The sequence below is a fragment of the Lepisma saccharinum genome, chromosome 5, assembly GCF_977018435.1.
Source record: "Lepisma saccharinum chromosome 5, izLepSacc3.1, whole genome shotgun sequence".
Lineage (NCBI taxonomy): Eukaryota > Metazoa > Arthropoda > Insecta > Zygentoma > Lepismatidae > Lepisma > Lepisma saccharinum.
Genome location: NC_139233.1, coordinates 46,941,729 through 46,966,089, shown reverse-complemented (window position 1 = coordinate 46,966,089; position 24,361 = coordinate 46,941,729). Strand labels below are relative to the sequence as shown.

At 43.6% G+C, this 24,361-nt stretch overlaps 1 protein-coding gene and 1 non-coding gene across 2 annotated transcripts in view; one reads left to right on the top strand and one right to left on the bottom strand.

The window, feature by feature from the left end:
* Positions 1 to 24,361, bottom strand: part of Amnionless (amnion associated transmembrane protein) — a 162,200-nt gene that overhangs the window by 118,057 nt on the left and 19,782 nt on the right. The window lies entirely within an intron of this gene.
* On the top strand, positions 18,498 to 18,579 carry TRNAS-CGA (transfer RNA serine (anticodon CGA)). Its single transcript has one exon. It is a non-coding gene; the product is annotated as a tRNA-Ser (tRNA).

The window sequence follows — 24,361 nt, the reverse complement described above, 5'->3', positions numbered from 1 at the left end:
AAAGTTCGTCACAGATTTTAGGCCAATTTCCATATTGAGCAGTGACATCAAACTTATAAGTAGGTGCATAAATCAGCGTTTAAAAAAATATATGGTTAAACTTATTGGCAATTTACAGTTCGCTTGTAATACGTCCCAAAGTATACATCACTTGCTACAAACGATAAGAGACGTAATTATTACCAAACAAAATAAGAATGCATCAGAGGCAATTCTATCTTTAGATTTTTCTCAAGCATATGACAGAGTGAGCCACGAATATCTGTACAAAGTCTTAGAAGCATATGGCTTCGGAGACACTTTTCTTAACTGGATAAAAACATTATATAATCATATGCTGCTAAAACTCAAAATAAATGGTTTCTTGACAACAAATTTTAAAATGCGACGAGGTGTACTACAAGGTAGTCCCTTGAGTAGCACATTGTACGTTCTCACATTAGCCCCCTTTTTGTTTAGTATCCAGCATCATTTACAGGGCATTTCTATGGCTTCCACCACAATACAAGTTGGCAGTTTCATGGACGACGTCACGATTTTTCTCAAGGATGAAAGAGATCTGTACAGTGTTAAAAGCCAAATACATACTTTTGAGCTCACATCAGGAGCAAAACTAAACAATCGAAAGTCATTCCTGATGCCCCTTGGCAAGGAGAATCCTTTCACAAACAATACGGAGATCCCTGTAGACAAGAAAATAAAAGTTTTAGGTATAAACTTCTATGCAAATATCGATGAAACGATCGAAGCCAATAGTAATCTCACGTGCGAGAGGGCAATCTACGTCCTCCGAGTGAACAAGATGCGCTCTCTGAGTTTAAAAACACGAGTAAGATTAGTAGGTCAGTGGCACCGGTTCTGCGCCCGAAAATGGGGCTCGGTGGGGCTCACAGTGTTGCCAACTCCTCACTCGAAAAAATCACCAAGGTTTTTGTTTTTGGGTATAACCTAACCTCAAGCAAGGAGCTGGCAACACTGCTTGAGGCTTGCCTTGCAGTGTTGCCAACTTTTTACTCGAAAAAATCACCAAGGTTTTTGTTTTTGGGTCTAATGTAACCTAAAGCAAGGAGCTGGCAATACTGCTTGAGGCTTGTTCTGCAGTATTGCCAACATCTTACTCGAAAAAGTCAGGTGGCCCGGTTCAGAAACCGAAAATGGGGCTCGGTGGGGCTCGCAGTGTTGGCAACTCGGGCGAGGCGTAGCCTTTTACGGTGTATGTTAACCTCACCAGTGTTGTCAACTCGGGCGAGGCGTAGCCTTTTACGGTGTATGTTAACCTCACCAGTGTTGCCAACTCGTCGTAGCTTTTCACGGTGTATAATTTTTTAGCTTTTTTTTTGTGTGTGTGAGTGTACGTGTTCGGGCGAGGCGTAGCCTTTTACGGTGTATGTTAACCTCACCACTGTTTCCAACTCGTCGTAGCCTTTTATGGTGTATGTTAACCTCACCAGCGTTGCCAACTCGGGCGAGGCGTAGCTTTTTACGGTGTATGTTAACCTCACCACTGTTTCCAACTCGTCGTAGCCTTTCACGGTGTATGTTAACCTCACCAGTGTTGCCAACTCGGGCGAGGCGTAGCGTTTTACGGTGTATGTTAACCTCACCAGTGTTGCCAACTCACCCCACGAAAATTTCACCAACAGATATTTTGAAGCTTTTCACGGTGTATGTTAACCTCACCAGTGTTGCCAACCTCTTACTCGAAAAAGTCACCAAGGTTTTTATTTGGTCTAACCTAACCTAAAGCAAGGAGCTGGCAATACTGCTTGAGGCTTGTCTTGCAGTATTGCCAACATCTTACTCGAAAAGTCACCAAGGTTTTTATTTTGGTCTAACCTAACCTAAAGCAAGGAGCTGGCAATACTGCTTGAGGTCTTAGAGTGCATAAAGCAGTGTTGCCAACCTACTGGTATTTTTGCCATAGCTTTTTACAAAAAAAAAGAGAGAGAGAAGAGAAAAAGAGAGAGAGGGAAGAGTTAAACAACCGACAGTATTACCAACACCTACCTACAGCTTTTTTTTACTTGGCAAGGGCTTAGCCAATTTTTATATTGGCTTAACATACATACATACACTGGGCAAGGAGAACCGGCAACAAACACACACAGCCGTAAAAGAGAGAGAGGGATGGATGGATGGATGGCAACACAGTATGTGCGTGCGTGTGTGTGTATAATATGTAGCATTATTAACTAGAGTGTGTTGGCAACCCACCTGCAACTAAAAAAGATAGAGATACCAATATTGGTGTAAGATGAAGAGAGAGACCTAGAGCTGGCAACAGTGGTGAGCGAATACGCATTATTTCCAAGTCCCGGGCGCCAATGTATATCGCGACTTTTGCAAACCTCTTCGCGGGAACGATGTGCTGCACATGCATACGCGCGTGCGTGCTTATTTTTATTTTCGTATTGTGAGGCAAACAAACAAACAAATAAATAATTGTTGTTTTTTAGGATTCCTGGCCCCTACAACCTCGCCAGGGTGCGTGGTGCCCAACCAAAAAAGTAAAAGGTTTTCTAACGGCTGCGGTTGTAGATAACCGCACCTCTGTAGAGTTTCACGTGTTTTTTTTTCTATCTACAATTATATTTTTCTTATATATTTTTTATTTTTTTATAGAGTTGATTAAAGCACATATTTGAGGAAGGCAACACCACCCATATATAAATAAACATACCCCGAAAAAAATGCGCTCCATGAAAAGTTGCCCTGTGTGCAAAAAAACTATATCGAGCAAACATTTTGCAAGACATTGTCGCACCTGCGTGCCAGACAAGCATTTGGCTGCCACCGAACTGTGTTCCGGATGTAATAAACATATTACAATTGCGTATGTCAAAAAGCATAAGCTTACTTGCCTAAGCAAAAATACATCTGGGGCCCAGCCTTCGACCTCCACCAAGAGGAAGGCAGAAGCAGCCTCCATCAATGCACCACCCGCCAAATGCGTCAAGCCTGCGATAAAAGCGAACCAGTCTGCTTTCCAGCGTTTATTAGAGAACTTTCCCCTTACTTCGGAGGACTCATGCGACGTGCGTAGCTTTTTGGAGAACGTGCAAGCCCAAATTATTTCCATCCTCAGCGATACGCTTGCAACGCACTCCACCAAATTCTACGCATCGCTTCGTTGCTGGTACAAAAAGCCGTCTGATGAAATTTACAGCTTCTGCCACAACACCAAGGCGAAGACGCTGCATCTGGCGGATGTCGACAACCTCGAGGATATTTACAACAAGTTTGCCGAGGAGCTGGTGGCAAAGCAGGAGGAACATCAAGCCAAGGGCTCGGGGGGTTCGCTGTGTGGCGAGCCTCACGAACTGCGCGTCAAACTTTGCAAGTTTGTGCCTCTCTCCGCCTCCAGCTACGTCCGCTTACCAGAAGCGATTGTGGAAAAAAAGGCCGTCCTGAACATTCAGAACAGTGACGCCAAGTGCTTCATATGGTGTGTGCTTGCAGCGTTGCACCCTGTCGACCGGAAAAACCATCCACACCGAGTTAACCACTACCTACCCTACGAGCCAGAGCTGGAAGATGCCATTGCTGGGATTGACTACCCGGTGGAGGTCTCGGAGTTCGAGGCCCGTACACACAACCCTCGGTTGGCCATAAACGTTTACAGTCTCACCGACGAAAATGTGGTGTACCCCATCCGGGTGAGCGACGTAGACGACGACGGTGCGCAGGAAATTCACCTTCTGCTCATCAAGGATGAAACTCGCCATCACTACACCCTCATTCGCTCGCTCTCTCGACTTGTTTCGAGCCAACGGAGCAGTGATAGTCACCACATAGAAGTTTGTCGCAGGTGCTTGTCTATATTTCGTAATCAAAAACGGCGGGATTATCAACGCATCAGAGGTCCCAACATCGCTGCCGAGAAGCTCGCTAACCACAAGCTCTACTGCAATGCCAACGAACCGGGGGTGGCAGACTTGCCCAAACCTGGCACCGTGGAGCGTTTCCACATGCACGGTGCCATGGTGGAGCACCCTGCTATCATCATCGCGGATTTCGAGGCCTTCCTCAAACCCCTGTCTACTTGCGATCCCGATCCCGAAGTTTCTTCCACTACCCCTTACCAACTCCACGAGGCATCCAGTTTCGCATATGTTGTGGTGCGACGAGACCAGCACATCGCCCCCGAGCCTTATGTGTACCGTGGTCCCGACGCAGCCAAACACTTCCTCGAGAGGATGGTTGACGAGGCCATCGAAATAGGGAAGGTATTGTTGGCCCCCAAGTCTATGCTCCCACTGTCCCCCGACGATCAACGTAGACATGACGAGGCCATCGCTTGCCCTGTCTGCGTCAAGGAGTACACTACCAAAAACCATAAAGTCCGTCACCACGATCACTTTAATGGTAGGTACGTTGGTCCTTGGTGCAACGATTGCAACCGCAGGGCCTGGGACCCGCGCTTCATCCCTGTGTTTTTTCACAACGGCTCGGGGTACGACTTTCACCACCTGATCAAGCATCTTGGGTACGACAATGCAAGAATCAACGTCCTGGCACAAAACGAGGAGCGTTACATCAGTGTGAGCAAATGGGTTCGAATCCCGGGAGCAGACTCTACCGTCGAGCTTCGCTTCCTCGACTCCCTGAGGTTCCTCCCGGCCAGCCTCGATGCCCTTGCAGGGAATCAACTGCAAGCTGAGCAACGAGCAAATGCTCATTACCTCTGCGAATTTTCCAAACTTGGACGCCGGTCTCTTCAGGCGTAAGGGGGTCTACCCCTACGAATACATCACCGACTCTACCAAGTTTGCGGAGACGTCGCTACCTCCCCAGGCGAAGTTCTACAGCCAGCTACGAGGCTCGAACATCACCGACGAAGAATATCACCACGCCCAGTCCATGTGGCACGAGCTGGGTTGTCGAACTCTCGGAGACTACCACGACGCCTACCTCAAACTTGATGTGACGCTCCTCGCCGACGTGTTCCAGACGTTCCGGGCGACCGCAATGAAGATCTACCACCTGGATCCCGCCTACTTCTATAGTCTCCCCGGACTGGCGTGGTCAGCCATGTTTCTGGTGACGAAAATCGAGCTGGAGCTTCTTTCGGACGTGGACATGATGCTGTTTGTAGAACATGCCGTGCGGGGTGGAATGGTCCAGGTGTCGCAACGGTACGCATGCGCCAACAACCATCACATGGCTACTGGCTATGACTCCACCCAACCGTCGAGCTACATCATGCACACGGACGTGAATAACTTGTACGGGCACTCCATGATGCAGCCACTCCCTTTTAGAGGGTTCGAGTGGGCCGATCCTTCCAAATTCGACGTCGAAAGCTTCGACGATTCGAAACATGGGTTCTTCGCCGAGGTGGACCTTGAGTTCTCCGAGAAGCTGCAGGATTTGTTCTGCGATCTTCCCCCTGCACCCGAGTTCAAGTGTCCACCCGATTCCAACCAGAAGAAGCTCGTCATGGATTTCGAACCCAAGAAGAATTACGTCCTGCACTACAAGAATCTCCGGTGGTTGATGCAGCGAGGGGTCACAGTCCACACAGTTCACCGCATCCTCAAGTTCGAGCATTCTCCATGGTTGCGTCCATATATCGAGCTCAACACCAAACACCGCACCGCAGCCACGTCCGAGCTTGATAAGGATTTCTTCAAGCTCATGAATAATGCAGTGTTTGGTAAAACCATGGAGAATGTACGGAATCGCGTGGACATAAAATTGGTGACGAGGAAAGAGCGATGTCGTCAGCTTGTCGCGAGTCCATTGTTCAAGTCTCGAACAATCTATAACGAGCAGCTGGCTCTGATTCACATGAAGCAAGGTGTGGTGAAACTCACCAAGCCTATCTACGTCGGAGCCACGGTTCTGGATCTGAGCAAGCTCCACATGTTCGAGACGTACTACGACATATTACGTTCACACTACGGCCACAACATCTCGCTTCTCTACACGGACACGGACAGCTTGGTGTACCACGTTCGCACAGCCGACGCATACGGGGATATAGCCACAGTTCTATCTTTGGTTAAACTCTTCGACACCTCGGGCTATCCCCAGCCGAACCAGTACGATATCCTGGCCCACAACAAGAAGGTGCCTGGCAAACTCAAAGACGAGAAGGACGGAGACGTGATTCTTGAGTTTGCAGGTCTTCGCGCCAAGGCCTATACCATCAAAGCCGAGGGCGGCGTTACCAAGAAGGCCAAGGGTGTCGGCAGACAGGTGGTTCGGGAGCATCTCACATTCGAGGACTTTGTGGATTGCCTCAAGACCAGGTCGTCGGTTCTAAGAGCAGAACAGCGCATCCAGAGCGTCGACCATGTGTTGACCACCAACAAGGTGAGGAAGATTGCCCTGGATCCCAACGACGACAAGAGGTGCGTCCTCGAGTGTGGTATTCACACACTGCCGTGGGGGCACTATCGCTTAGCAGAAAGCAAAACCTGCAACATATGCCCATCTTCAACAGAAGATTCATAAAACAAAACAAAAAATAACAAAAAAAATCATTTTGTTAGTCATTACAAAAAAAAAACACTGACTGTCATTACAAAAAAAACTTTGACCGTATTCTTAAATAACCAGCATACCTATGAATCTCTTTGGTTTCCGAAAACAAACCAACATGGAGACTGTACACCACACGACGACAGATCATGAATTTCTACCTTCCATGTTAACTAAACTCAACGGTCTACTGATTGTTCACCTTAACAGCATTTGGACGAAATTGGATGACGATGTAGGCAAGATGTTTTACGTCTTCAACAACAATTTACATTTTTACGAAATTCCGATCGATGGAAAACTTCAAATCACCGTGAATCCCGAGAACATAGGCGAAATCAAAATATCTACCGGCAAGAACATTTTTCGAATCAAGCACGACAAGATGCTTTCTAACATTACGTACGATGTTTCTGCAGGAGATTATCTTTACGTGGAACTCCTAGGAGATTACGACAAACTCATTCCTCTCTTCGTAGAATTACGAATCGTCTATCCTATTATAAATAACCGTTAACCAAAATGCCTAACGATATTTTCGGCAACACCAAGCGTGTAGACCACGCAGAAGTGATTCTCATGTTGGACGTCCGAATTAAAAAGTTGAGGAGCGATTTGATCGCTTTGCAGGAGACCTTAAACAAAAATGTAGAGTCGGAGATCGCTACGCTCCAAACGCAATGTCTCGACCCCATTCTGAAAATCGATTCCGAACTGAAAACGCTCATAAAAAATTATGTCGACGTACCTTCTTACGACAACGTTCAAAATATACAGTTGAGCGTGGATAAGCTTCAAAATGATTTAGCCAAATTGCAGCAATTTCAATCGAAAAATGAAGATTTGGAAAAATTGAAACTCGAAATCGAAGAACGAACTTCGGCAATCGAAAAGAATTTCTCTGAACTTCAAACCGTCGTGAAAGATATTGATGTAGAACGCTTGCATGTTGTTGTTTCCAAATTACAAGAAGAATTCGCCAGCACGTTGGAAGAAATTAAATCCAAGTTACAAACTTTGGAAGATACCATGACGAACCTACCATCGTCAGACGAACTGCAGGTCATCGGCAAAAGCGTCGCGAACATAAAAATTCAATTGGAGGCTTATCAAGATTTCGAACACATTCAAACCACCATCGCTACGCTTCAGGCGTCTCTGGAGTTGATCAACGAAGAAATTAAAAATATTCACGCTGAAGCAAGTGCGTTGACGAGCATACAAGACACGTTGAGCACGGTTCAGCAGAAGATCGAATATTTAGAAAATTTGAACGTCGAAACGAATCTTGCTCATTTTCATCACGTACTGGACAACATACAGGGCGACTTGGAATCGTTACGGACGAGCGTACCTTCGAGCGAAGATTTGGAAAAATTGAAAACGGCTGTGACGGCACTATCCGATTCGAGCGACATCAAAAGTTCATTGAGCGATCTCGAGAGTAGGGTGGCTAATCTCCCCACCTCAAAAGAATTACACGCTTTGAAAAGGAGCATATCACGTATGCTGAAACGACTGGAAATGGAAACGGCGAACGTGGAACAGATTCGAGACGAAATCAGTTCGCTGGTGTCGACGCTGCCCACTTCGCAGAGCGTCGCCGACCTTCACACACAGTTTACCGAGATGCGAAGCATCGTGAACGATCTTACCGAGAAAAGTTCGAAATTGAATCAAGTCGAGAACCTTCAGAGTATCGTCGTCAACATCAGAGATCAAGTTGGAGTGCTGGAATCCACGCAGGAATCGACGCTGGCCTCTTTCGGTGCCAAATTACAAGAACTCAACGAAAACTACAAGCAGTTGAACGTGGAAGTGAAAATCAAACCGTCATTTTCTACAGTAACGGATACCATCGTCGAACATTTGTTGCCCGTACAAAATACACTGGGACAGCTTCACAGCAACCTCGTTAGCGTCGATACTAAATTCGCTAAACTGCATTCTCTGCAAGCCATCGAAATCAACAGCGTACCCAATCAACAGAGAATCTCCACGTTCGTCGAAGGTAACAAACTGTACATGTTACATCCTTATCATCCGTACTACAAGTTTCTCCTCGATGGCACAATTCAGATAAATGAATTTTCGTACTGGTCTCACGGCAGAAAAGCTAGCGTTCCCACCATGACTTTGATATCGAATCGCGGTGTCCAGAAAGCAGGAAACATTCCTCTGGCACGTTGGAACGAAACGCGCAACATATATGAAATACACGAAGACGAAGATCTCACCGTTTTTGACGTGAGTGCCGGCGATAAGCTGATCATTCAAAACACGAGCGAAGTGCCACCCTCTTTGAATCCCATCACGCTGGTGCTTCTCTTCAAACGTAATCTCTAAAAAATGTCTAGGCAAGCCATCGTCGAAGAATTGCATAAACCTGCACGCCGCAACTACGAACGTTTGGCGGTGGTGACCAAGGGAATCGACGACCTCTGGCAAAGTGACCTCGTGGAGATGAGTAGCGGCAATCTAAAAAATGTGCATAAATTGAACAAGGGCAACAAGTACCTCCTCACCGTCATAGACACGTTTTCGAAATTCGCATGGGCTCTACCTTTGAAAGCCAAAACAGGAACGTGCGTCACGGAAGCATTCAAGACAATTTTTCGCGAAAGCGGCAGACGACCACGGTTTTTGCAAACAGACATGGGGAAGGAATTTTACAATGCCGTATTCCAAAAGTTTATTCGGAAACACGACATTCGACATTATTCAACCTTCAGTCACATCAAAGCCAGCATCGTGGAAAGATTTAATCGAACCTTGAAAACACACATGTGGAAACAATTCACCCTTCGGGGGAATTACAAATGGGTCGACATCCTGCCGGAACTCGTCGACACCTATAATGATACGGTACACAGAACGATAGGCATGAAGCCAGCTGACGTTACGAAATCCGACGAGCAGCGTTTAATTTCTACAGTTTACTGTCCAAAGTACACTCCCACGACTACCAAGAAATCAAAATTCAAAATTGGAGACCAGGTGAGGATCAGCAAATTCAAACGCACCTTCGAGAAGGGATTCACAAAAAATTGGAGCACGGAACTTTTTACGGTGGTTCGAGTTTTACCCGGAAACCGACACACGTATATAATAAAAGATAGTCGCGGCGAGATTTTGAAAGGAAGATTTTACGAAGAGGAACTCTCTAAAACAAAACATCCTAACACGTACCTCATCGAGAAAGTATTGCGTAGAAAAGGTGACAAACTGTTTGTCAAATGGCTGGGACTTCCGGAAAAAAGTTGGATCGACGCGAACGAAGTGATCTTGTGAGTACGTGGAACGTGGTGAAGCGTCTACCGGATTCGGAAAGTCAAACAAAAAAAAAGAATGGTGAGTTGCTTCCCGACAGCATCCGCTGCCTGATCGTAGGTCCTTCGGGGTGTGGAAAAACAACACTGCTCGTGGACAATTTTCTCCTCGCACCGAATTGGTTAGATTGGAAGAACAGGCACCTCTACGTATTTTCGAAAAGTTTGGAGCAATCCAAATACCAGCAACTGATAAAACTGTACAAAGGTCTGGACATTGCAACGTTCGCTTCGGAAATAAAACCACTCGACGATTGTCGTAAAAATTCAGTCGTTGTGTTCGACGATGTTATCCTGGAAAATCAAAATGAAATTCGCAATTTTTTCACGCAAGGTCGTCACAAAGGAATAGATTGCTTCTTCCTAGCTCAAACGTTTTCCAAAATTCCAAAACAGTTAGTACGCGACAACGCTAATTTCATATGTTTGTTTCGCCAAGATCACACCAACCTCAAGCACGCGTACGATGACTACGTAGGCGGAGACATGAACTACAATCAATTTTCGGAACGCTGCTGCTCCCACTGTTGGAACAGTGACGATTTCGGATTCGCGACGATCGACATGACGAGGAAACCCAACGAGGGAAAATACAGAAACAAAATCAACGACTTTCTAAACGTTGCAACGTTGTGAGAAACGATGTGTATAAATAACATTATGACGAAACGAAAAATCGAAGACGAAAATCTCAAGCTTCGCGATTACCTCGCGAAACGCTTCAAAGGTTGGAAATCCGAGAATCGCGGATTCTACGAAGAGAAGAAACGTCAAGATCAACCTGTGATCGACGCCATCAGCGATCTAGGTAAAGAAATTAAAGGCGTCACGGAACAAAATAAAAATTTGATCAACGAACTCGTACCACTTGCAGCTAAAAGTTACACCGTACCCACGCCCATTTCGAGCATTCCTTCGACGCCGTTCGAACTGAAGGACGTACCGGCACGACGTCGAGCCATAGGTAGCACGCCGTCGTCTTTGGATAAGATCGAGTTGGGACCTTTGGCACGAGACTACCTGAGCACGGGGAAATTCGACAAAGATGAAGTGTTCGGATTGTATCCGAGCATGGAGAGCAACGAAGGCGGCGGTGTGGTTTGGAAGATTGGAAAATCGAAGGTGACCTTCGAAGGCAACGACATTAAAGTTAATTTAGGCGAGAAGGATAGTTGGAACAGGTATCCGGGTACGGTGGGACTGTGGGAACTCGTTGCCAAAAAGCAGCCGAAGGATTACACCGACGAAGATTACCAGAGTTATAAGGAAATTCTAATCATGACGGATGCCTTATACCAAAACAACGACGCTACGCAGAATAGGGTGAAATCCAGCAGCGGCGAGAAGTACAGGAATCTCATCAAACCGATATGGAACCAGGTCAAAACAGGCAGCGGCGTCAAACTCTACAACACCCTGCCCAAAGAGTTTGTGTGGGTGGACGACGTGCGCAAGCTCATAGACAGGTTGTTGGTTATTGCAGGAGAGGAGAATGCAGGCAATCGTAATTTCTACAACGAGAAGGTTGGCATCGTGGACATGATCAGCACCAAATTTTCCAATTTCATCGTGAACGACGACAAAGGCATAGGTTACCTCATCAAAATCATCAACACGCTGCCTCCGAGATTCTGGAACGTGGCCGAAGGAAAGGGACTCGTGAACGACATCATCAACAAGTTACCTTTCGAGATGCATTTACCCGGCTACCAGTACTGCGGACCGGGTACCAAACTCGAGAAAAGATTGAAGAGAGGAGACAAGGGTGTAAATCCGTTGGACGCCGCATGCAAAGATCACGACATCGCCTACAACGCCACGCAGACCGATCTGGACGCACGTCACGAAGCAGACAGAAAGTTAGAGCACGCAGCTTTCGAAAGATTCGTTAGCAGAGACGCTTCGCTGGGAGAAAGAGTTGCAGCACTGGGCACCACCATCGCCATGAACACGAAACAAAAATTTGGATGGGGTGTGTAGAAATAAAAAAATTTCTCGAATCGTGAAAAAAATTTCTTCAGTATATAAATAACACTACGTAAAAAAAAACTCCAGTTGTGCTTGCCATATAAAAAAATGTGTAAACAATCACTAGACGCCCAAGCATTAAAACAAATGCTAAATTCATCAGTCGAATATGTAAAAATTCGGGAATTGGAAGTGGACAAACCTTACACGATAACTTCCGGTTCAATTGTTTCTACCCAGTATGGTCCCAAGGCGCGTCTGTTGCTCAACGCACAATACAGTCTATTTTTACCAGATCGATACGCTGACATGTTATCCGACGAGAAGCTAGCTATTTTAATCGAGAACAAAACTCGAATCGTGTACAAGGGTACAAAAGAACTTTTTGGTAAAAAAACAAAGCACGTAATAGAATTTGTGTAACGACTCTGCGCGAAGTATATCCTTGAAAAAAAAAATTACACGGAACAAAAAAAATCTCAGAACATTTATATATAAATAACATACCGAAAAAATTACACAAAACAAAAAATCCTCGAACATATATATAAATAACATACCGTGAAGATAACATATAGAGCATCAACATGAAGCCCAAGGGTGTCGTGTACCAGATACCATACTCCAATCTGAAAAATCTAGGTGCCCTCGATGGTTTACTCACCAAGAAACAACGCGAGAAGAAACGTTCTTGCTTGACGAAAGGACACGGAATGAAATTACTTCTCAGCACACCTCAATTGAGACGCTTGCAGCGTTCGCGGAAACAGCAAAAAATCGGAGGTTTTATATTCAGCATCCCAGCCATCCTGGCAGCATTGGGGCTGTTGGAAGTTTGGCCGGCGGAAGTGCCGCCATCGCGAAAACCGTCATCGACTCGAAGAAGAACAAGGCAGAATTGGAAGAACAGAAACGTCACAACCTGGCTATGGAAAAAAAGGGGAAAGGTATAACCAAAAAACAAAAAAGCAACCTCGATGCTTTGAAGAAATATAAAAAAAAGAAGAAGCCCTGTCCAACTTCGATATTGAATCTCTGATCGAACTGTTGGGAATAAGGAACTTTAGGGGTGTTTTCATGTCCGATTCTCTACCCTCTGCTGTGAAGAAAAAAGAGTATGGCGTGGTCAACCTGGACAGTTACAAAAATCCTGGTACACATTGGATATGCTACCTCAAAATTGACGATGACAAAGCATTTGTTTTCGATTCGTTCGGTGGCACACCACCTGCCAGGTTGGTGAAGTATCTCAGTGTTGCCAACCTCTACTACAATGACAAACGCATCCAAGGTTTCACCGATGTTAACTGCGGCCACCTATGCCTTTCCGTTCTCGCATACATGTCTAAAATAAATAACCCGTCGGTGGAGCATTTTCAGAAAGCATTGTGGAACCTGAAACACAATGGGCGTGTTCCATCTCACGAGCGAATCTTCAATCTTGAAACTCACGCTGCACGACGACATCGTCTATCCTAAATCCGTAGCTCTGCGTGCATTTTACAGCATGTACCTCATACCTAACGTCACGCAGCACAACAACAAAATTAGTGTCGGAAGCGAACACATCGTCGTCACGCCAGGCCAATACAATCTTTCCACTTTGCAAGCTCAGTTACCCAAAGGCACGTATTTTTCTCAAAATTCGGTCACGCACAGAGTGGAAATCGTGTCGGCGACGGAGACCGTGGACCTGGGCACCATGGGAGAACTTTTAGGTTTCGAGAACGACACAAAACTCGAAGCTGGCATCAAACACACGGCAACCAACATTCCTAAATTTCTGGCCATAGAAACTCTAAACGTTCACTGCAACGTGGCGGAAGGCATGATCACAAAATCCTCGGACGGGGAGTTGCTGGGAAGTCACAAGCAGACGGGAATCATAGCTACGTTCAAACCCAGTTCCGAATTCATGGAACCGATCATCTACACACCTTCTTCGCCGATCTATTTTCCAGTATGCCGCAACCGCATAGACGACATAGAGTTGGTGGTGACAAACGAGAAAGGAGACGTGGTGGATTTCGCAGGTGCAACAACCACTGCCATCGTGGAGATCAACATATAATAAATAACACGCATAGTAAAAATGGAGCAAATCGAAAGTTACGAATTGCAATCTTTCCCTCCCAACCGTCGCACGTTCGCCAATCTCAACGAAGCGAACAGGGAAATCGAATACGACGTGGACGTAGGTGATGGGTTTGTTCATCCTCACAGAGCGGACCTCTACCTTCAATTCGACGTGGTGAAGAAGGAAAGCGGAGACGCGTTTCCGCCCAATGCAAATTTGATACTCGTGGACAACTTCGTGCCTCACCTGTTCTCGCAGGTGGAGGTGAGGAAACACAACACCGTCATAGACAGAATAGACTATCCAGGCATCACTTCGACGGCAGTGGGAACATTGAAATTATCCAAAACAGACGCAGCATACTACCAGGCGGGAGGATTCGAAGCGGGGACCAAAATATCGACTAGAAGTCACACAGTGCTTTTTCCCATGCGTCTGCTGCCGGGATTCTTCTCGGACTACAAGGAGATCATGTGGAAGGGAGGATTGCGCGTCACGTTTCGAAGGGCAGCCAACGACAACGACGCACTGATGCGATACACCAACTTGAACGCCGACGGCACGCCGATAGCCAACACATTACCCGAAGCGGCCAAGTGCGTCATCCGGAGCATGGAATTGAGAATGCCGATCGTGGAATACGAAACAAACTACGCCCTCAAGTACAAAGCGGAGATCTTGAAGAGTCCGCATGTACCGATTCACTTTCACGGTTACCAGTGCGTGCAGAAGATGGCGTCGGGAAGTCACATGGAATTCGACGTGACGACGCAGTTCAACAACATACAGTTCGACATGCCAGATTTCGTCGTAGTGCTCTTTCAGACCGGGCGCGATAAGAATCAGGAAAAAAATTCCAGCAAATTCGACAACTGCAAGATCAAGAATGTTTATCTGAAGAATGGAAGAAACGAAGTGTTCCCGCGCGAGAATTACAACCTCGACATGACCAAAGACGATTACCTAAAACTTTACGAAGCTTACACCTCTTTCAAACGTGTGACCGAGGGAAACGTGGACATGTACTACACGCCCAGCGAATTCATAACCCACAGACCCATGTCCGTCATCAATACCACGAAGAGGAAGCAGGTGGTGGTCAACGATCGCACCAACATCAAGGTCGTCTGCGAGTTCCACGAAGCCTTGCCCGAGGACACCGTGTGCAGCGTCATCCTGGTCGCCGAGAAGTCCTTCGTCCACGACGTGAAGAACGAGAGGGTCACAGAGCAGTTTTAACAAGTTTTTAACATTTTTTCTCGCACAATAAGAAATTTTTGTACTAGCACAATCAGTTTCAATGGCACAATACGAAAATTTCACTAGTTCAAGATCAGTTACAATATCAATTTCATCAGTTATCAGTTACAATATCTTTTTTTGCACTATAGCACGAGACAATCAGAAATTTTTGCACAAAAAAAAATTGTTGCTGTTTTTTTTTTTTTTACACGAGAAAATTAACAATAAAATTCTTTTTTTATCGTTTCAGATGCTGTCGAACATCAAAAACACATACACATACAAACACACTAAAAAATAAGCATGCAACTTTATTTGTAACACACACACAGACATTCTCCATCTTCATCAAAAAAATATTATAATAAACATAATTATTTTTATCTATATCTCACAATAAAACTCTATATCCAAAAATATTACAACATCAAATAACACTAGAGTCGTTAGTACACGTTGCATGCATTACGGAGGTCCTCTGTAGGGTTTCATGGAAGTTTGGGGGAAAAAAAAAAACACGTGAAACTCTACAGAGGTGCGGTTATCTAGAGCCGCAGCCGTTAGAACCTTTTTGGGTTGGGCACCACGCACCCTGGCGAGGTTGGGGGCCAGGCATCCTAAAAAAACAACAATTATTTATTTGTTTGTTTGTCTCACAATACGAAAAATAATGAGAAGCGCCAGCGCGCGCACGTATGTATAGCACATCGTGTTTCCCCCAAGAGAGGTTTACAAAAATCGTAATAGGTCTCTCTTTCTTTATCTTACAGCAATATTGGTATCTCTATCTTTTTTTTAGTTGCAGATGGGTTGCCAACACACTCTAGTTAATAATGCTACATATTATACACACACACGCACACACATACTGTGTTGCCATCCATCCATCCATCCCTCTCTCTCTTTTACGGCTGTGTGTGTTTGTTGCCGGTTCTCCTTGCCCAGTGTATGTATGTATGTTAAGCCAATATAAAAATTGGCTAAGCCCTTGCCAAGTAAAAAAAAGCTGTAGGTAGGTGTTGGTAATACTGTCGGTTGTTTAACTCTTCCCTCTCTCTCTTTTTCTCTTCTCTCTCTTTTTTTTTTGTAAAAAGCTATGGCAAAAATACCAGTAGGTTGGCAACACTGCTTTATGCACTCTAAGACCTCAAGCAGTATTGCCAGCTCCTTGCTTTAGGTTAGGTTAGACCAAAATAAAAACCTTGGTGACTTTTCGAGTAAGATGTTGGCAATACTGCAAGACAAGCCTCAAGCAGTATTGCCAGCTCCTTGCTTTAGGTTAGGTTAGACCAAATAAAAACCTTGGTGACTTTTTCGAGTAAGAGGTTGGCAACACTGGTGAGGTTAACATACACCGTGAAAAGCTTCAAAATATCTGTTGGTGAAATTTTCGTGGGGTGAGTTGGCAACACTGGTGAGGTTAACATACACCGTAAAACGCTACGCCTCGCCCGAGTTGGCAACACTGGTGAGGTTAACATACACCGTGAAAGGCTACGACGAGTTGGAAACAGTGGTGAGGTTAACATACACCGTAAAAAGCTACGCCTCGCCCGAGTTGGCAACGCTGGTGAGGTTAACATACACCATAAAAGGCTACGACGAGTTGGAAACAGTGGTGAGGTTAACATACACCGTAAAAGGCTACGCCTCGCCCGAACACGTACACTCACACACACAAAAAAAAAGCTAAAAAATTATACACCGTGAAAAGCTACGACGAGTTGGCAACACTGGTGAGGTTAACATACACCGTAAAAGGCTACGCCTCGCCCGAGTTGACAACACTGGTGAGGTTAACATACACCGTAAAAGGCTACGCCTCGCCCGAGTTGCCAACACTGCGAGCCCCACCGAGCCCCATTTTCGGTTTCTGAACCGGGCCACCTGACTTTTTCGAGTAAGATGTTGGCAATACTGCAGAACAAGCCTCAAGCAGTATTGCCAGCTCCTTGCTTTAGGTTACATTAGACCCAAAAACAAAAACCTTGGTGATTTTTTCGAGTAAAAAGTTGGCAACACGCAAGGCAAGCCTCAAGCAGTGTTGCCAGCTCCTTGCTTGAGGTTAGGTTATACCCAAAAACAAAAACCTTGGTGATTTTTTCGAGTGAGGAGTTGGCAACACTGTGAGCCCCACCGAGCCCCATTTTCGGGCGCAGAACCGGTGCCACTGACCTACTAAGATTTATCAACGTTTTTGCTCTCTCTAAACTTTGGTATGTAGCAAGAATCCTGCCCTTCAAAACACAGCACTTAGCCAAGGTCAACAAAGCTGTTGGCTGCTTTTTGTGGCACGATACAATTTTCCGGGTGGCAATAAATGAGGTCACGTTATCAGAGAAGACAGGTGGTTTGGCACTAATACACGTGAACACACAGGCAAGAGCATTGTTTGTACAGACTGGCCTTAAAACAGCTTTCTCACTGCACGAGTCAACGACCCAAGCATGTATACAGACGATAATACAGGACATTCCATTAGAAGCTCCCATCGATATCCAAAGTATCCCCAAAAGATTTTCGTTTTATAAGGACATCGCTTTACAGGTATGCTACCAGTTATTACGACATGAGACAATTACACCATCTGTTAAAAAGCTATATAGTGAAATCAATAGTTTCAAGCACACAGTACCACGAATAGTCCGGGATTTCAATACACATAATTGGCAACAAATATGGGAAAATGTCTCCGCCAAACACCTTTCAAAAGCTGCCCAATCAATATGGTACAAAGTGGTTCATCGTGTCATAGTGACAAGAGATAGGACATACCAATATGGAATCAGTGACTCTCCTAACTGTATATCATGCAACGTGCCTGACTCTTTAGCCCACAGGATAACGAAGTGTCGCAACTCCTCCACGGCGTGGAACAAATTGCGAACAATGCTCAGTCGTATATGCCGCACCTCATTAACAAAGTTTACGGATACAGATATAGTTTTTCCTGCTTTCAATTTTTATCCACCAACAAAACAATGAGCAGTACAATGGTTGATAACAGAATACTTATTATATATATTTCACAATGACGAGAGCAGTTTTAAGAAACAATTCAGTATCTTCTTGCAAGAACAATATGAAAAAATTCCTCTCCAAGCAAGGAAGAAATGGTATGCAAATTTCTTATTAGTGCTTTATACTTAGTTTAGGTCAAACAAAAATGTAAAGGTTAACCAGATAGAAATACGAATTGTAATAGCAGTACTACACTTATGTCAAAAACAATGTAATTCCATAACTTGTATATCAGAATGAGACAATAATAAAAAAAAAAAAAAAAACAACAACGGAAATATATGAAAATGAGCTTGTGTGAGTGAGTAAGTGTAGAGTACTGTATCTCCACCTGTTTCGATTTACAACATGTTCAGCAGTGGTTGCATGTGTGAGCTGTGGTGTCCGAGTGGTTAAGGAGTTGGACTCGAAATCCAATGGGTTCTACCCGCACAGGTTCGAATCCTGTCCACAGCGTTTAAATTTTATATCTAGAGCAACATATTTCCGGTTAACGTTACAAACGAAAAACTAATGTAAGTGCAAACAATGCAGCTTGTGACCCCTTGTCCGATATCACCAGTTCACCACCTCCAAACTTACTTCCTGCTTTTTAGTAGTTGGGACCTAAGAAGAAACTTGAGAAGAAAAAAAAAACTTTTGAAAGTTACAATTAACGAGTTCTGAAAATACAAACATATTTATCAGAGTTCATCGAACTTTATTACTTGGACAAGAAAAAACCAACAACTATATTTTGATCATATAATGATGCAACATAATACTTGACACGTGGACCTCCCCGATGGGGTCGTGGTAGCGTCGTTACCTTGTAATCAAGGGGTCCCGGGTTCGATTCCCGGTGGAGGCAAATATTTGTTCAGATCCCACTTTAAACTGTATGTATAGTCCCGATTACCCTTACATGTGCATAAAGTGGACTTAAAACATCAAATCTATCAATCAAATCAATACTTGATATGTAACTTTTGATTGAGAATTTGATTATCATGTTCTGTTTACATGCTCGCTCACACACACGTGCGTGCGCGCGTATTTATTCAAACGTTAGTTTCGCATCGTACAAATACCGCATTTCTCCTAATCTAAGGCGCTGGCCTCCGTGGCGGAGTGGTTAGCACATCGCGCTACGACGTTCGGGGTTCGAGTCCCGGCATGGTTGTTTGTGGGTGTCAATTCATCATATCATTACTCATCCCCATCTTCGCAAATTAGCGAAAAGTGGCACAAAAAGCGAAGTAAAATAAATCTTAATTTAAGGCGCACTTTTTTTCTTTTTTTCTTTTCTTTTTCGGGTTTTGGATGTTGAAATTTTAGGTACGCCTTGGATTCGATGATGTCTTGAATTCGATATGACGGTATTAGTGAAATATAGAATGGAGTATCTGCCAATTTCATTCATCAGGTTTTTTCATCGATGTTTTACCGATATACCAATATTGTTAGCGCAAAATGTAACAATAATGTAACAACAATGTAAATGTAATATTATACGGGATTGTTCTAATAAAGTACCGGTAAAATTGGAAGCATTTTTTTATCAAAAGCTGAAGGAATATTTATGTTGCGCTTTAAATTCGATGGCGTCTTGAATTCGAAGAATATACGGTATATAACACTGCAATTTCCAGCCACAGCAATGCGGTATCAAGTAGCACATGCATGTTTAAAGGTATAAATAAAAAGAAAGTTAGTAATTCTTATTAACAGTGGCATATTTCAAAACAGAATATTCTCAACTTATACTTGACTTTTCTATCACAATATTCAATGGAATCATTCACGATCTCTTTAATTTCAATATGATTCAGTTTATGCTTATCTATAGTGCCACATAAAGTTAAGATGCTTTTGGGTTATTCTTCTTCGTAAATATGTCCGTCTTGAGGAGACGCACAGCACTGAAACTACGTTCAGCCTTGAAAGAAGAAGTAGGCACCGTCAAAAGCAAGCGCACTAGTCTATCTGATTAGTAGTCTTATTAGCTGAGGACAGTAATAATGCAAATGATAAGCTATTGATAGAGATGGAGAAAGTTATACCCTTCCTCAGGCCTTGACCGGGGGGGAATGGGGGCCATGCCCCCTCCATCGACCCATGAAATATTTCAATGCGATCCTATAAAAAACTACAAAAATAACTTCAACGATTTTTCAAATTTGTAAATATTTAAATTTTGTTCTTACACAAATTAATGCGTTTACTGTTAGAGAGGCTCCAGAAGCCTGCAGTCTGCTATATTGGGTAGTTTTAGTTTTATAACCATTTATGCAAGGCTACTACAAATCCCGATTTACCGATTTAGTCGAGACAGTCCATTCCTTTTAATCCCTGTCCCGACTTTTTCGAACTACAGGCGCAAGACCCTGTGGCCGAGTGGTTAGCACATCGTGCTGCGACGCCAAGGGTCCCGGGTTCGAATCCCGGTCGGGCTTGGTTGTTTGTGAATGTCCTTTCATCAATTTCATCACTCATCCCCATCTTCGCAAATTAGCCAAGAGGCACAAAACACGAAGTAAAATAAATCAAATCAAAAATCAAATCGAAGTGCAGGCGTGATGCGAAAATGTATCTTCTTTTTTGTTAGCTCACATTTAGTCATGTTCTTTATTACAATAATAATTACTAATACGTACCAATTAATTTATAAATTTATTATTTTCTAAACATAGAATTAACATGCTGGTATAAGAAAATTAAAATAAATTTGAAAACATTGTTAGTTTGCGGAACACAGAACTATTCTATTACTTCCGAAACAATGAGCACTAAGCTATACGCCGTGTGACACCTTTAATTGTAAGTGACTGCGTGGCTGATTGTTGGATGAGGGGGGGGGTATCGGTAATTTGATTTTCCCCCCTTAATTTGGGCCATACTGTTGGAACCCTACAATTGTACGTTTAGCTCGTCGTAATGTTACCATAGCATTGGCGGCCACATCTAATACTCCAAAAGCATTTAACCGACCACCGTGGCGGAGTGGTTAGCACAGCGTGCTACGATGCCAGGGGTTCCGGGTTTGAGTCCTAGTCTGGGCATAAGTGTTCCTTGTGAGTGTGTTCCTTCATCAATTTCATCATATCATTGCTCATCCTCATCGTCGCCGATTAGACAAAGTTGGCAGAAAAGCAACGCAAAATAACCTGATTCAATCAACCTCACAGCGTTTCTGATCTTCTCTTTGTTCCACATATTCGGATCTACCCCCCCCTTAAAAAAATCCTGGGTAAGTACTTATAGCAACACATACTAAATAAAAATAAAACACGAATGCAAGAGTAATATAAGTATGAAATCTTATTGATCATTGTAACAGAAAGCAAGAATTAAATAAAATAACATAACCCCATAGCTCTACAGCACCTTGGCGGGCCTTGGCTTACCTACCGACTGCTGGTCTCCCTCCCACACTGTTCCGCCGTCACCTGTTATAGCGTGGAGGTCTTAGACCAGTATTGGGGTGACGGGTGATCAGCCCGACGAACCCCCAGCCGTTGTTGTAGGTCTTCTCGACCGGGTTACGCTCACTCACTCGGAGCTTCCCAATTTCCTCACGATGGTGGGTTGCCACCGGCCCTATACGTAGGCCGAATAAATTCCAACCAGAGCCGGATTCGAACCTACGCCGTCCCGCAGCGAACGATCTCAAGACGAGTGAACGCCTTAACCCGCTCGACTACGGAGGAGGACAATTAAATAAAATCTAATAAAACATTTAAACTATTTTGTGTAACCTCTTTATATTTATATATATATATATAGCTATATATAGAGACGTGAAGTTTTCGTTTTAACGATACCACCGAAAAGTTGAGGAAAGCAAAGTAAAGTGTTTAAAATGTATTTCGATAGGTTAAGGAGGCAAGTTTTCGCTGTTTTGGAATTGCGAAATAACGCGAATTTCTCCATTTTTCAGAATAACACCAAATTTTGCACTTTAACGCGAAAAACTCCGCGAAATATGCAATATAAACGGGGGATAGTAGAAAATGGATATTACGAACACCATTAACTCCTGCAAGAAATTGCTTTGTTCCACGCGTAATTAATAGATAATTCTTTTTCCTCCACGACCTGTATGTAGCTTGCTTGCTCTGAGCTTTTAATTGCTCGCACTCACCGACAGTTGGAGCCACCGTAGCAATGAGCGCAGGACATTGAGGCGTCAGTATTTTATTACCTGTGCAATTCCCCATTCTTCCAAGTGTACTGCGTTAAGAAGAGAACCGTTCGAAGATATTTGTATCACGAATAGCATGTCGTGAAGCACGGGGAATTCGAAGAAGCTACAGCACAATTATCCACGTCGTTTAATGCAATAACTTACATAATGTAGTCCGAGAAATGTACAATGGAATCCATGAGTATTACCGTACAAATTGTCCATGACTATTTCCATTAATTTTTCTCTTACATCCTATGTGATTTTAAGCGATGGCTTTTTATGTATGCTTATGCAGAAGTTGTCAACAGCTTGTTTTGAGTTTTCTTTTAATTCTTGAAGATCTTATTGGGTCAAATAAAGTACACGAACATGGTGATTGACAATTTGCACGGTAATACTCATAGATCCCACTGTACGGGAAGAAAGGGGGTGGGTAAAATTGCAACCGAAGGTTTTGAAATTGCTTTTAGAAGGGAAGATTTGGACATGAACATATTCAAAATCGCGTAATTCGAGTAGGAGAATTAAAATCCGAAAATAACTCCCTCTTCCATTCAAGAAATGTACAAACGTTATTTCAAGCTATGGAAGTATGCTCTATGTTTTAGTGAATATTTGCTCGAGCCTTTGGGGACAGATGAAGGGTTGGGGGGGGGGAGGTGGTATACTCCAATGCTATGGTAACAATGAAGCAGATTGGAATGCCATATAATGTCCAGATAATATTCAATTGTAGTCTAAATAATGTATTTTTTCTTATCCATACGATATCCAAAGTATGTACAAAAAAATGTCTAAATCAAAGCCATATAATGTCCAAAAAAGTCCCACTTCATGTCCAAAACATGTACAAAATTGATCCGGAAACGTCCAAAATATATCCATTTCTGGATATCCCCTGGATATCACGTATGCGGACAAATGGATGTAATTTGGATATTCCTGGATATATTTTGGCTATCCAGAACTCTCGACATGAATATCCAAAAGATATCCAATGGATGCCTTTTGAACATTTGTGTGCTGTATGGGACTTTGGGTGAGTTCTTCTAGCAAGGAAATAGCACCCCTCCGTATTACCTCCGCCTCTACCGCCACTTTGAACACTGATTTCAGCCCTAAATTTACCCAAACGTTCTTACCAACCTGAGTTTAAATTCTCGATAAACGCAATGTCACATTGTGGAAGCAAATTGACGTGCTTCTGTAGGATATGGCTAAACCGTAATAAACAAAACTTGTCATCTTACGTGTGCAATCTATAAATCTGCATTGCCCATAAATCTAGTTCTCTTATCTACGACGAGAAGAATCTTGACTGGACTTATGTTGTTATACTGTGAAAATTATGTTTAAAATGTGTATTACACGTTTCTAACATCCGGTTTTGTTAACTTTCAATTTGAATTTTATTTTATGTCCACTTTTATGCACAGAAATGTTAATCGGAACTGAACCTATAGTTTAAACTGGGATCCGAATCTGAACCACTATGTGCCTCCACCGGGTATCGAACCCGAGACCCCTTGAATACAAGGCGACGAAGTTCGTCTTGTTTGTAAATGTATATAAGAGATTACGTTTAGATTAACTTCGTTATTTAATAATCCCTTATCAAATTAACTGTTTGTTCTGTTTTGTTTGTACTAATGTGTACAATATAGCTAATGTTAATGCATTTTTTTAAAACAAGTGTCCGACGTGTTGTGAAGATAAGATTTGCACCTGTACGTACTACAATCAAGAATAAACTACAGGGTGTATCAGAAGTCCCTTACCACCCCTTGTAAAATCCGCAGTGATATATTTTCATGGAATTTGATATGGGCGATACAAAATAGGCCTTGGGGGTCACCTTTTGGAGCATGTCACGGGGACGGCCGCTATCTTGGTTCCGCCATCTTGAATTCAACTTTTTTATTTAAAATGATAGGTGGGTCATGTGATACATGACCACAGGCTAGAATTTCATCAGGATGTCAAATCTGAAATGAGATTTCATGTAACTTCATTTGGTGAAAAGTTATTTGCAACTGAAAGTTATGTTTACCTGTTTGTTGCAGGTGCTGA